At 43.2% G+C, this 14145-nt stretch overlaps 1 protein-coding gene across 1 annotated transcript in view; it reads right to left on the reverse strand.

Moving 5' to 3' along the window:
- Positions 1-12694, reverse strand: part of AFF1 (ALF transcription elongation factor 1) — a 118032-nt gene extending 105338 nt beyond the window's left edge. Inside the window, exons 1-2 of the mRNA XM_063336063.1 lie at positions 12658-12694; positions 7102-7181 (exon numbers count right to left, since the gene is read on the reverse strand). The gene's annotated coding sequence lies outside the window, so the exon portion shown is untranslated. The remainder of the gene's footprint in view (positions 1-7101; positions 7182-12657) is intronic.
- Between the last annotated feature and the right edge of the window lie 1451 nt (positions 12695-14145).

The following is a 14145-nucleotide window of genomic DNA, read 5'->3' on the forward strand; positions in this document are numbered from 1 at the left end:
AGAAGGGGAGAACATAGTGAAAACAATCAAGAAACCCCTAATATATGTGGATACGCTTATGCAACATATGTAAGTTTTATTCTGTTTTAGGAATGCTTAACAGGGCAAGAGGATGGGTTCTCTAGGTCATATAAGCACTTTCACTGTTTGAAAGAATTTGCAAGGTGGAAACAAAGGTAAGAAAAGATCAGAAAACACCACTCACTTCCCTTCCCTATGTCCTCCCATCTCTTCCATGACTCTATGATATTCAGTCACTTTTGACCACAAAATGCATTTTCACCCCTCTTAAGCATTAATCTGACCTATCACTAGCTTAATTTCTGGTATTTGTTATAGTACAGTAGTGCCTAAGATGACACCAGGAACAAGTGTAGCTCCACTTGTACTAACACATGGAAACAGTTCTTGTCCAGTGGCAAAAAAGGTCAAGGAAAAGGGATAAACAAATAACAGGCAGAGCTGCTTTCTGTTTAAAACCCTCTCCAGCCGATCATACAAGTTTTCTTAATCGAGATAACCTCTACAGAAGTCTCCAGGCTGAACTATCTCCCCGAAGATTAAATAATATTCATCTCGTCTCTGCTGGGCAGAACGACAGATAGTGGAAAAAAATATATAGACTTACTGCAACAGCTAAGCTTTCTCCAGGAAAGTATGTCAAGAGCAACATACTTTGTTTGCATCAAAAGTTTCCAGCAGTTTTCCATCCTTGTCCTTGAAAAGCACTTGTTCAAGTGCTTCTTGATTCCAGTATTGTGAAAAGGGATTGATGTTTAACAGGGTGTTGGCTTTATGGCAAGGCCTTCTGCATTGACCCGAGGTATACAAGGCTGTGCCAAGGCAAGGCACCTGCACCGGAAGCACAGAGGCTTTCCAAGAGAGCAAGGACTGTCAGGAAAAAGGGCAGAAGGAGACAAACCTCCATACCATTATTTAACTTCTGTATTTCAGCACTCATCACACAAAATGCCTATGAAACACAGTGAGACAGTAAAAGAAAATCTAACCCTGCTTCACGCTGCCAGGTGAGGACTGCCTACCATCAATTTCTTCAAAGCACACAGCGGAGACGTCTGCTGAGGCTCTGAAGAGATTGCAAACCTGCAGGTAAATCAAAAAGATGACCAAATAAAACTGTGGCACAGAAATAGCTGCTGGCTTTTTTTTTTTTTTTTAACATACCCCTTAAAACACAGATACATTGTGATGAAAAGGACGCTGTTATTTTTACAAAGGCAAGCACTCAAAAATTAAGAAATGTTAATATCGCTGACACCCAGGCACTGATGATACAGTTCAAAACATGGCCACTAACCACCTAGAAACCACTGTTAGTCCTGAGGACAAACCTATCCTGGGAGTGAAACACCTGCTTAAGAAGAAAAAGAGTTAATGTTCATAACAAGCTCTTTGGGCGTTTACCCTCTACCTCATTCCTCTCAGTCCACAGCTCAGCTGGGCTTCTTGCAGCAGTAGCAGTGCTGTCCCGAGTGGGATAGCCTGGACACAGCCTTCCCAGAGCATCAGTGCCATGAAAAGCACTGTGCTGGACTGAGAGGCCCCTGCAGTGGTGACACTGTGCTACAGGTCCTGATATCCGGGGCTGTACCTGGCAGAAAGGCTGTTTTATTAAGCAGTATCTAAGCAACAAATGCAGCAGAAGTCATTACCTTCTACTCATCTCCAAATCTCTGTGCCTCATTGATTGTGAATTCCTGACTTCTAGGGACCCTGCTGTATTTACAGAACAGCATTTAGTGGCGATGACAGGGAAATCCTGTCATCCTGCAAATGCAAGGAAATCCTGCCTTTGACACTAAGTTGTTACATGAACCTTACTTAAATCATCCAAATCTTGATATATGGTATTCTTTACCTCATGGTCCCCTCCCTTCCCTCCTTTTGTGTCACACTGAGTTTGGTTTAACAGTGAATTAAAATAAAATGTGGATTCATATAAACTGTTAAAAAAGATGATCAAAGTCACCATAACATCATGCTACACATACCCCCTGAAAAGAGCCTGTAAGTAAAATCAATACTCAAATAATTTGAAATCTTAGTGCAAAAAATTACACAGCACGGGTGGGGAATATCAAGATCCTGCCAACTCCTAGAAAAGAGGAAAAACAGCATCAGGAATTGAAGCAGGAAAGGACTGGGAGACTAGAACGCTAGGACTAGACTTCCCCTAGTGCTGCTGACAGTAATGTAACAACATACTACTGCTGAATTGCAGGTGGGGTTTTTTTGGTTGTTTTTTTTTTTTTTTTTTTTTTTTTTTGTTCTCCTTTCCTAGGAAGATATCTTCAGAGAAAGAAAAGGGAAAGAACACTGGAAGTGTCATGTGCGGAAACCGCATCTCAAGTTTGCTGGAAATATAAAAGGAATTTTAAAATGAAAGAAAACTGAGCATTCTCTCTGTCAAAACTTTAACAAAGATGATAATGAACTGAACAACAACATTGTATTACTTTCAGATTTTCTAAAACATCCCAACAATCCCACTTACTTACTGGGGTTTTTACCTGGGCAGGTGCCTGCTTTCACCTAACAGAGATAAATAATAATTCCAGAGCTGTGCTGGCAGCCACTTTCCCTTTTTAAGGACGGAGAGGAGAGGCAAAGCATTGAACATCTCACCCAGAACAAACTCTCAGAAATCCTATGCCACAAACATTTCACATGAAGCAAATGTTTTTTTAAACATGCTTTTTTAAAAGTTTCAGACACACAACCAAGGGAACGGCTGAGAGGCCCACATTCCCCACCTCTGGTTTCTGGCTCACCAGCTACCGTAAGAAGAAAATTATGCCGTTTTTGTGGGAAGATTTGATGAAAACTTCTAAGTTCCTGTGGAACATTTCAAGTCCAATAAATCAGTGTTTCCCCACATAAACCTTTCTGTCAGAATATGTCTTGTGAGCTGTAGACCCCTCCCTTACATCTGTTTTCAAGATTAGCAGACTGCAGCTTTTCCCACTTGTTTTTTTATTCACCGATCAGGGATACAAGTTTCCCCTTTCTCAGGTCTTTTTCTCTGAAAGATGTACTGCAAATGAAGGAAACTGTCTCCATGAAGTAAAATGCAAACAAAACAAATCAATAAAATGAGCTTTTTGTACTCCTCAGCTCATCCTAAGGTTAGAAATGCACTCCTGAAGTGCATTACCAAAGCAATACTTCTTACAAACCTAAGAAGAAAAGCTTCCTACAGATGATCATCATTCCAAACGTATTTAAGCTATTTATGAGCATTTTAATTTTAGAAGATCCGTTCTTATCTACCTATGTGTTGAATGAGAATAGAGTTCTCCGGAGATGAAGCTTGTGATTTAAACACTGCATGAAAATGCAAATCCAACGAAAAAATAAATGAAGGTGTGCAGGCAACCTGGATGCCATTGTTTCTTAATTTTGAATTCCTGAAAATGCCAGACTACTGACCTCAAGCACCAGTGGTAAAGCACAGGATGTGGGTCCAATATGTGCATTTTATGTACGCAGCACCATCTCACCTGGCCATATGTCCGTATCTGGACATGTTGACCAAAAGGAAGCTGAGATTTACAAGGAAAAGAAAGGACTAAGAAGATTCAAACATAATGCAACAACATTTTCAGCTAAGGTGCAGATGCTGATACATTGCCAAAAACAGAACCTACAGCATCTACAACAGGGTCTGGCACTCCTAGAGAAGGAAGATCAGTATCTCTCTGCTCACCAACAATGCCTGCCATACCTGAGTGTTGGTGCAGTACTACTCAGTTCACACACCCATGGATTTTCAAAGTAATCACATGGTATTTTATCTCCAGCCTTGTTCATCAATTCAACTTATTCCTCTTGAAGCATCTGAAAGTTTTCCACATCTCCACAGAGCTCAAGGAAGCCTTTCTTAAGTTAGTAAATTTTCACCTGCTATGAAATTTAGTTGCTCCTGGGCCTTTTCTGTTTTAATGCTATTTAGGGTGTTGGGTGGACATGCATGGGGGTGGTATTATTAAATCTTTGCATATCTTTGTTTTCAAGAACGGTTAAATAAAATAAAATAACCAATGCAAAGGAAAAAAAAAATGTTAACAACAACAATCAGTACCTAGCTTTTGTTGCAAGATTCCAACAAATCTGAATCAAGGACTGTTCAAAGGGGAATACAACATCCCTTAACTCAGGTAAAAAAATGCAATATGACATTATACTAATAAATGTACGATAATCCATCAAGCTTGTGGGACAAACCCCAGAAGCTTACAGTATTGTGAAACAATTAATCAAGCATAGAGTACAAATGAAGAAGGAATAGATACCAAGCTATACTAAAATCATTAGAATAAATACATGGCCAGTAAGCTTTCCTGAAATGTATTTGCTGTAAGTAAAACATGTATTTGTTTATAACCAGAAACAGGTCAAATTCACGCCCTTACCAAGCTTTTCAAAACATCTCATTGCACAGTACCACATCAGGTTTTTTTAAACAGACACACACCCTTACTTTCAGTCTTCAAGAGTCACTGTTGTCCTTTAATTAAAATGTGTTCTCCCAGCTCTGTTGGCAAGAAATCCATCTTACTACTGTCATTTATTTCCACTGATGAGTCCTCTGCATTTGGAGGTGAAAAGGGTCAAATGGATATTGTGAATCCCAGTCTGAAGCAGCCACAGGTAGCCTTTTCATTTGCAAAGGGGACTTCTGCACCAGGTTAGAAGGCAAGGACCATGCTCCATAAAGGCTCTGCTGCCCCAGACCAGCAGGACAATTCCTAACTTCCCAGCCCCACAAGCCTTCCCTGGCTGTCAGCACCCTTTTTCCTTGCATCTCCTCACTACCTCTACAGAAATCCAGAGGCCGCATGCCTGCAGAAAGGTTCATCCTGAAAAAGTTGCTTATGTTCTGGCAATCCCAAACCCTAATCAAGCCTGTCAAGGGCTTGATACTCTTGTGTGTTTCTCCACCAGTAGTCGAGGAACTAGCCACGCAACAAATACATACATTGCTACTGTAGAGCACGGGCTACAACCATACAACATAGAATTTCAAGGGCCCCATACATTTGGAGGAAAGGAGACAGATTTGATCCTATTCCCAAACTCCTGCCTCCAAAGTACAGTTGGAAAACAAGCAAAATTTAGAAATCCATACACGCAGGCATACACAAAAACCAGTTTAACAAGGTAAATGAAGCTATACGCTGTAAGCAATGGCAAGTCTGAAGAAGGCTGAGGCAGCAAAACTCTCTGTTGACACTGACTCAGCAAAGCACTTCTCCATAGACTTGCTTTATAACACCTTCTTAAATTTATCACTTTCCAGAATCAAAGCTGACTGCCAGCAGCACATCCTTGCTGGGCAAATCATGAAAAGCACTCAGATTTCACGGGGTCTAACCCACACAGTATAGCTACAGTGAGGCTAGAGGAGCAGCAGGGCAAAGAAAAGAAACTGAGCTGAGTACAACACAGAAAAAAAGGACAGGGAAGAATATAGCCAAAAGGATATTTCAACTTCAACAACAGAAGACTGAGTTGTATGCAGCCTGTTATGAAAGAAATTGCTCTACAGATGTCAGGAATCCAACATTTCTGAGAAAAGAGAGGAAGACAACCCTTCGCCCTTCAATATTTAAATTGAAGGAAACAGATTTTAAAAAGAAACCACCTTCTCCCAGGAACCAGACTGCCCTAGAGGCTGCACCCTACTAGCTTTTGGCAGCCATCAGGAGCAATTTCCATCATTTTCCTTGGCATTAGTCACTTATCACTTGGAATGCCTTAAAATGTTCCATAACCAGTATGAACTTTCACAGTTAAAAATAACAGAAAGAAGTTTTAGTCCTTGTTGGCTTTGGCACTGGGGCTGTCAGAAAACATACTGTGAAGAGTGTTAAATATCCTGATTTATGTTCCAATTGAATCAAGATAACATCTATGTACAGAACACAATGTACCCTTCAGAATCACTGCAGTTGTCAGATTCATTTTGTGGCAATATCCAATCCCTAGATGAGGCAGAGAGGTATGCAGGACACTGAGTAAGTAAATGCCCATGATTTTGGTTTGCGTTTCAATCAGGCTGCTATACGCAGCATTCCAACAAGAAGCCATCCAGAAAACAGATTTAAAATTTTTTTTTAAGGTCCATTCCTTGCAGATGTATTGTCAAAAAAAAAAAATTATGTAGATGTACTTTGGAAGAGTAATAGCAGAGGAGGTGCACTAGAGAGTCTGGATGTCTTTGCAATATCTCTATTCACCCTCTCCTCCCGCCTTAATGCAATTGTGCAGTGATCACTGTTCTTTCATGCCTCAAGATGGCATGTATAATAAAGGAAAAGAACACTGACCTGTGATATGAGGATAAAGCATACTGACAGTCGTAAAGAGCTAAATGAGAAAGAAACGGTAACCACAGAAAAACAACCCCCTTGGGGAGCGGGGGGAATTAAAAAAAAAAAAAAAAATCCATTTTGCAAGCTAGGTGTCTAAGAGCAAAACCCTCATTGCCCAGCCTTCTAAAGATGTGTACCTGCAAGACTCAGAGCCTTGAGTCAGGTCAAGATTGCCTTTCTTAATTCAAATGTATTAAGAGTGCAGAAATGCTTGATTTAAGGGCTGGGTTGCCTTACAAAGATCACTGGGATGGCAATGTTGCCCCTGCTACACTGAGGCTACAAACAAGACAGAATATGAAGCAACAGGGCTGGCACACTAAAGATCAAGGCATAATGTGCTGTAAGCTTAACTCCATGTGAAGACTAGAGTTTCCATGGGACAAGGGGCCAGCCTCACCAGTCAGAATCATAGAATTATTTAGGTTGGAAAAGACCCAACCATTAACCTAACACTACCCAAGTCCACCACTAAACCATCTCCCTAAGTGCCACAACTACATGAGGGTCCCATTGAGACACAGCATCAAACACTGATCATTTCACAACAGATTCAAGTTACAAAGGGCATCAATTCTTTGGTAAAAGACAGCATGTTAGATTTGAAACATCTCCTCTTAGTCATTACGATTCTTGCATTGAGGAGGGGATTATTTTTTCTAAGCCATCTCGAAATTTGTCACAGCACCTGAGAAACCAGGTTTACCTCAAGTTATTTCCTACCCATTGTTGCTGCTCTGGTTGTCTGTAGGTTCCATTATGATGTTTCCACTGCAGTCACCTCATCTGGAAGAGAAAAACCAGATACTTAGCATCTCTTTTACAAAAGAACAGCACATTGTGATCAGTAGATGCCACCCAAGCTTTGCTTCAACAGTCACAAAGATCAACCCTGGAACATCCTTCCTCAGAGTCAGCAGAAGGGAAATAGAGGAGAGTCAAATAAGCAAACATGAAAAATCCTCAGTTTCCAAAGTAGCAAATGTCTAGAATGTTTGTTACAGCAAACAAAAAATGAAATCTAAATGTTTATTTCCTTTGTCCATACGTGTCTGTGCACTCTGCATTTAGGTTTGTAGGTGTGTTACATCCAAAAATTAAAAGACACGCCATGCTCACCCCCAACATTCTCCCACAGATATTTTCAGAGTTGTGTGAATCTCCCAATTCTCCCTAGCAGTCTAAATCATCTTTCAATTACATTCAGGATGATGGTGTGAAATACTACAAAACAGGAAGGTTAGATGTAACCTCAAGAACCTCAAGGCAGCAAATTATTTTAATTTTTGCTGTTCACTAGGTTGACAGGTTTCCACAATCCTCAATACTGAGGCTTTCCTCAGGAAGGCTGAGGCACAATGTCTGCATCAAACACGCTTACAGTTCAAGAAACTGAGTTCTGGAAAAGCTTGTAAATGCTGGGAATGCTCCTGTAAACACTTCTGTTGGTTTCAAAGAGATCAGTTAGAGCCGCAAAAACTCATGACTATATCATAATGAGAGTTTGCAGAAATTGGCCTTAACTGTCTAGGAACAACAAAATACATTTAGTAATCATCAGTCTGGAACAGCACTGCAGCAGGAGCCACTATGTGACGTTGGCTCTCACAGCAGGTTTTTCAAAGGACTAGCAGCTACCTAATCTCTGCTGAGCTTTTCAGCGTTCAAAACAGGGAGCTAAACTGCAGCTGGTTGAGTACCTGCCTAAAGCAGGGAGACAGGATCAAGACCTCCAGGGACATGCTGCACACAGAGGCTGGGATGTCTGACTGGCAGTTATTGCAGTGCTCCTAAACATACACAATCCAAACACATGGATCATATGTAGCTAGGAATGGGAGAACCAAGATATCAGTTTTCCCCTTCCCCCATCAGTGACACTGCATTTCAGGTCAGCTTTTAAAGAGAACTACAGGCTTGGCCAAGACTATGACAAACCAGACTATTGCTACAGGCACCAGGATATTCGGTTCAATTTTAAGAATACATACACCACTAGGGCACCCCCTTGAGACAATCAAATAGCCCTCTGATGAATGGAAACACTTGTGGAAAGAGGAAGGAGAGAAGAGAAAAAACAAACATTGAAAATACAGCTATAGATTAAAAGGTAATACTAGATGAAAATTCAAAGCAGCAGCATTCAGGAAGCAAGGAGGAAACAGAAGGGGAAGGATGTTGCAGCAATTACTGCAAGAGAGAGAGACCCTCAGGTCACTATAATGGCAGTTCCACCTAGCAGGGCCCTGAGAGACAACTAAGTTTCAGCCACTACATAACTAGTGTCATTTTGGCTGATCACAGAAAAAAAAATTTAAAAGATTTTTCCCTTTGCTTATGTCCACACAAAAGAGATGAACTTGGAGCATACTTTCACACAAAGCTCTTCGCTCACTCTACGTCCAACACCAATTTCTCACCACTCCCTCTCTGCCCCAAACTTGCCTTTAGTTCACAGTAGTGCAGACAAAGCAAAGCACGTGCAGAACCAATGGCATCAAAATAATGTTCATGATGCCTACCACATGGGTGCCCTGTGCAGCGTAGACGTTGTCTACAAGGGCTTGTGAAGAAAAGAAACATGCCCGGAATCACAAAGACACAGTAAGCAAGCCTAGATTAATTAAAGTGCAAGATCACCTCAGCAGAAGCAAAAAAAATCCATCAGGAAAAAATATGACTGAAAATATTTACATTTAAATTCGTGACATTCATTTGCAGCATCTCACACTCCTGAGGGAGCAAAATGATTTATGGCTAGGGGGCAGGCGACAGCAGCACTATGTGAAGCCTTCTGAACCCACTTAGAGCAACTGATATTAAACAGGAGCACAGATGCTTTGATGATTAGATGAAGCAGCTGAACTCTAAGTCATAGTTTTAATCCCAGGTAAGATACCATCTGCATTCTACAAGCCACAGAAAGACACAAGCCACTAAAGGTAGGAATCCTGTCAGACACCCACCTCAACCTGCAGCTAGGAAGCCTAAGCAATAGACACGTATACTAAGTTTAGAGTACAGATCTGAAAGCAAAGAAACCCTTAATATTTGTTCCCTCCTAAGAAGGTTTTCCTTCTATTCCGGTTTGGGGTAGAGCGAGGCCGACCTTCTGTTCCGTGAGAGGCTCCGGCTCCCGCCTGTTGCCGTGGCAACCGGGGTCAGCTGACTTGGTTGGTTACCCCATGGAGGGGTGGCACCCGCGGGGAGGCGTGGACAGGTCAGGTGACCCAAACTGACCAATCGGGTGTTCCATCCCATCTGCCACGCGCGGGAGAAACGCTGAGGGGCCAAAGGGGTCGGGGTGGCTCTTCCTCAATGGCTGATGGCTGAGGGGGGCCCTGTCGGCTCCTCTGCCTTTTGATCCCGGTCACTGTGTTCCAGTTGTCATGGAGTCCAGTCTGGAACTTCCCCAGTGCCTGCCAGTGACATCCCCCTGGGAGCTTGATATGGTTTTGTGTATATTTATTTATATTGTATCTATTTCATTATTTCCTTTTTTATTTTATTGTTAATATTTCATTGAAGTGGTTTAGTTTTTTTCCAAACTCATAAATCTCTTTGTCTCTCTTCCTCCTTTCCTTGGAGCGAGAGGTGGGGGAGAGCATCCGTTGTCTTGTCATGGGCCAACCCGGCCCGAACCACAGCAGTTTCTGAGGCATTCAGGAAGCACTCTTGCAAGACACTGGTGGCAATAACTTTTTAGATATGAAAAATGCTAACCATTTTTATAAAGTGTGTTTCTTTAGCGTTTGTTTGTTTCATTCTTCAAGAGTTTCAGACTGGAAATAGAAATTAATGCCTGTGTACATTTATACAAACTGCTAACTTGCCCTCTAAAAATGTTGACACTCACATTCATGTGAAAATGAGGCAATGCAAAAGGAGACAGACTTAGCTTGCTATATGGGAAAAGGTCACACTTCTACTATTTGCCTTAACAGAGTCTTAGAAATAGCAATTCTAACACTACTTACGATACATCGTAACTCTTAAATGAGAAAGAGGACATACAAAAATACTATAGATAAACGCCTGGTGGCAGCTGGAGGATGAAACAAAATCACCCCGTCTCTGTGGTCACATTGCATGAGGAGACAGCACATGGCTTCCTGACCACGAGGTACAGCTCGTAATCTGCTTGCATTGTACCCAGGTGAGCCAAGCTCTACTTTTACACTTTTGGGTACAGATTAATGAAGAGATTAGCTAAAGCTGAAGAAGGGGAAAGCTGCTGGGGGAAGAAACTGTCCACATCTGTCCCTAACCCCAGGTAAGCCCACAATGCCTCCTAATCCATGGGGCTGAGGGCAGCTGGGGGGCAAATGCCCTGAGCTGAGTTGCATACCTCAGCAAAACAGCCATCAGAAACTCAAGACTAAGCAGCTCGTGTTCCAAAGACTCTCCCCAAAGTCATGAAAAAATAAGGTATTCAGAACCTTCTAAGATTCCCCATCACAATCTAACCAAGATATAAGACTACTTTGTGACTAGCTAGATCATTAGCATTAAACCCCACCTTTTTAAACAAAAACACTCCAGTACTGTCTTTAATAACAAAGCCTGCCTGAATTAAAGATGCAATCCAACAAGGAGATAGACCAAGCATACCTTGTGCGTCTTCAACAGACATGGATTCAAGGATTTAGCTGTGAAAGGTAATCTTATGTACTGATAGCTGGCAGAAATGCTCATAAACTAACTCTGCAGGAGCTCAGACTTTTATGAAAGGAAGGTGATGTAGTTCTGCAAGCTGTGAAACTTATGAATGCATTGCGAAGCTCGTGGATGCAGGTGGACTTCTTAGCTGAATATTGAGTTAAATTTGCCACCAGTAAGTAATTTTCTACCAAACTACCAGAAAATGTATCCAAATTTAATGTTATTTTGTATTTCTCATCTAACTGTCTGGAAGCAAGTAAAACATACATACAGTAACATGGCTTAAAATTTACTAATAATGAAAAGCCAGGCAAGATGCTTGTGTACCTACCTTATCATCTAAAATAGATTTGAATGCTGCAACTAGTATTCATGAACAGAAAAAACCGTTAGAGCTGAGTCTAGAAAGCTCTGACTCTGTAACCCAGGAATTGCAAAAAGTGTTGTCATGAGTGGTAGTAGGAATCATTTGTTTCACTGGCTTTACCCATGGATAGACTATTTGCAGCTGTCAGTTTTCTATTGCTGCCAATTATTCAATTCTACTTCACATTTATCCCAAAAGGAAGTGCAAGGCTTGTTGCTGGTAAAGCAGCTGAAATCTGCATAATCACTGTTTCTCATTTTTAAAAAGCTACTGCCATAGACAGCCCCAGTATACAATGGAGATGAAAACAGGCAACCAAGTGACCCTTATCTGAATTTTTACGTTTCTTATAGTGCTGTATTTCACAAAACTAATTTCTGTATCCCTTAGTTGGACATATTTGTATTCCTCTTCTTTCTGCCTTTCTCCATCAAGCCACAGGCAAACAGCTGCTCTGATGGAACAAGGAAGCTGCTTGGAAAATTAAACCTTATGTACCCATCTCAAGAGTTTCCCTTTTCCTTCAACACTTTATTACTAATATACATATATTATTATGGGCAAAGCTTGATGTATTCGCATACATAAAATTACTCGAAAGGACATCCCAATGTACAGTCACAGAAGACTTTGGATTATTACAACTAAAAAAAAAGTTAAAAGAAAAATCATTAGTTTTGACTTCACTTCTCCAACGTGGCTTTTTCCGCATATGTTTTACCGTCTTCCTCTAGAGGCACGGAGTGCTACAGCTCAACTACAAGACTGACTAATGCCCGAGCGAGGACAGTGGCATTACTCACCTGTGTAAAATTACCCAGGATAAGCTCCTCGCCCAAGCAGATCCCAAGCTAATAAGATCCCCTTTACACAATGGGGAGAGGCGGGACGGCGGGTGAAGGGGTCGAAAAGACCGTGCAGCAGCCAAGGAAAACTGTTGGGGGAACTTGGGTACGACCCCCTCCCTGCGCGTAACGCGGGTTCCAGGGTACCACCCCGCCAACCCCGGCGGGTACCGCGCTTCTGTGCCCACCCTCGCTTTCCACCTGACAAGGCAGCACCCTCCAGCCGCTAATGACCGCGCTGCGGCGTCCTCGAAACTCGTCGAGCTGCCGCTCGCGCAGGCGGCTGGCAACCGCACCGTCTGCTCCCCGCCGCCTCAGCCACCACCCTCCTCCCGCCTTCTCGGCCGGGGCCGCCGAGGGAAGCGGCCCCCAGCCCAACTCAGCTCACCTCGCCTCGGCGGCAGCCCGCCCCGCTCGCGTCCCGCCTCCCCGACCTGTTGCGCGGGGCCGCCCCTGCCGGCGCCGCAAGGTGAGCGGCACCGCCCCGCCCCGCCCCGCCCCGCCCCGCCCCGCCCCGCCCCGCCCCGCCCCGCCGGCTGGGTCCGGACGCGCCCGAAGGGTTCCCGAAACACCCGGAGGCGGCGGCGCTGGGCGCTCGTGGCCGCCCCGGCCTCGCGTTTCGTTAACGTCTGTGTGGAGAATGGATGTGCGGAACGACATAAAATCCAGCGGAAGGGCAGAGCTGAAATCCGAATGAGCGTGCCGAAATAAGCGTCCCGACTTCCGGGCCTGTTCCAGGCTCGAAAAGGCAGATTTCACAAATTAGAGCCCTGCGCCTCGGAGTAAAAGGCAAGACGAGAGCACAACTCCAGTGAACATTACAGCAGCCCAATAGTAAGAAACCCTGCTTCTGCCAGAACTGACAATGTCACTTTTTCCTTCAGATCGTGTATCGGTGTTTCTAATCTGACACTGAGGTTGAAGTAAAAAAATGTTTGTTTTTCTGAAGGGAAATGGATACAGGCTGATGTTCTGTCCTAGATGAATGCAACCCACGCAGTATATCACGTAACAGCCTTGCAGCCACCTTGATGGGTGATCACCTCACAGGGAGCATCTCTGCAGGCTGAACCCTCTGGCACTGCCAGTTCCACCCGGCTTGCAAGGAGCTCTGCACTTTACCAGGGCTCCTCATCAGCTCCCAGCCCGCTGACGTCAATGGTTTCTGCTTAAGGGCATTGCTTAGTAAAAGTCCAGAGGAGCTGCTGTAGGTCTTATCACAGAAGAGGGTGCCAAGAGTCACTCTTTCCACAGATCTTCTTTCAACTATCTCTTCTTCAGCAGTGTGATCTTTTGGCAGCACAAAGACCAGAAATAAGTGTGCTTTGGACAGCCACTATCGTCCCCCTTTACTACACCATTAATGGTCTATGAAAGAAAAGTTAGAGCTCAGAAATGTGTTACCTAGCTAAGAAACAAACCAAAAGGCGAGGGGAGAATGCGCTGCCCTCCCTGGGATGAGAGGTGTACTTGGTGGGAGGGAAATAAGAAGCTCCTTGGCATTGCTCTTTCATGTTATTGCAGGGTCAGGCAACACGGGCTGCTGTGGACTGCAAGGGCTGCTGGATGCCTAGATCCTCCTCTGCCTAATACCTACATCAAAGGTTCAGGCTTGCCAACCTTACCTAAACAAACTCTTTCCAATTAGGTAGTAAAGTTTCATACACACAGGCAAGATGCAATGAAGTTACATTATCAAAGACGTGCTTCACTATCATCACACAAGTATGTGTGCAAGAACTTGTAAGAACTTGTAAGTCTTGTATTCTGCTCAAACTCCAGAAGCAAATGAGGAGGATCTTATCTTCAAATACGTTGTGCGTTCCTAAGGAGTTCCATCAGTGTAGGAAGCAAACAGTAGCAACAGAAACACTGG

This window comes from Chroicocephalus ridibundus, chromosome 5, assembly GCF_963924245.1.
Source record: "Chroicocephalus ridibundus chromosome 5, bChrRid1.1, whole genome shotgun sequence".
In the NCBI taxonomy this organism is placed as follows: Eukaryota; Metazoa; Chordata; class Aves; order Charadriiformes; family Laridae; genus Chroicocephalus; species Chroicocephalus ridibundus.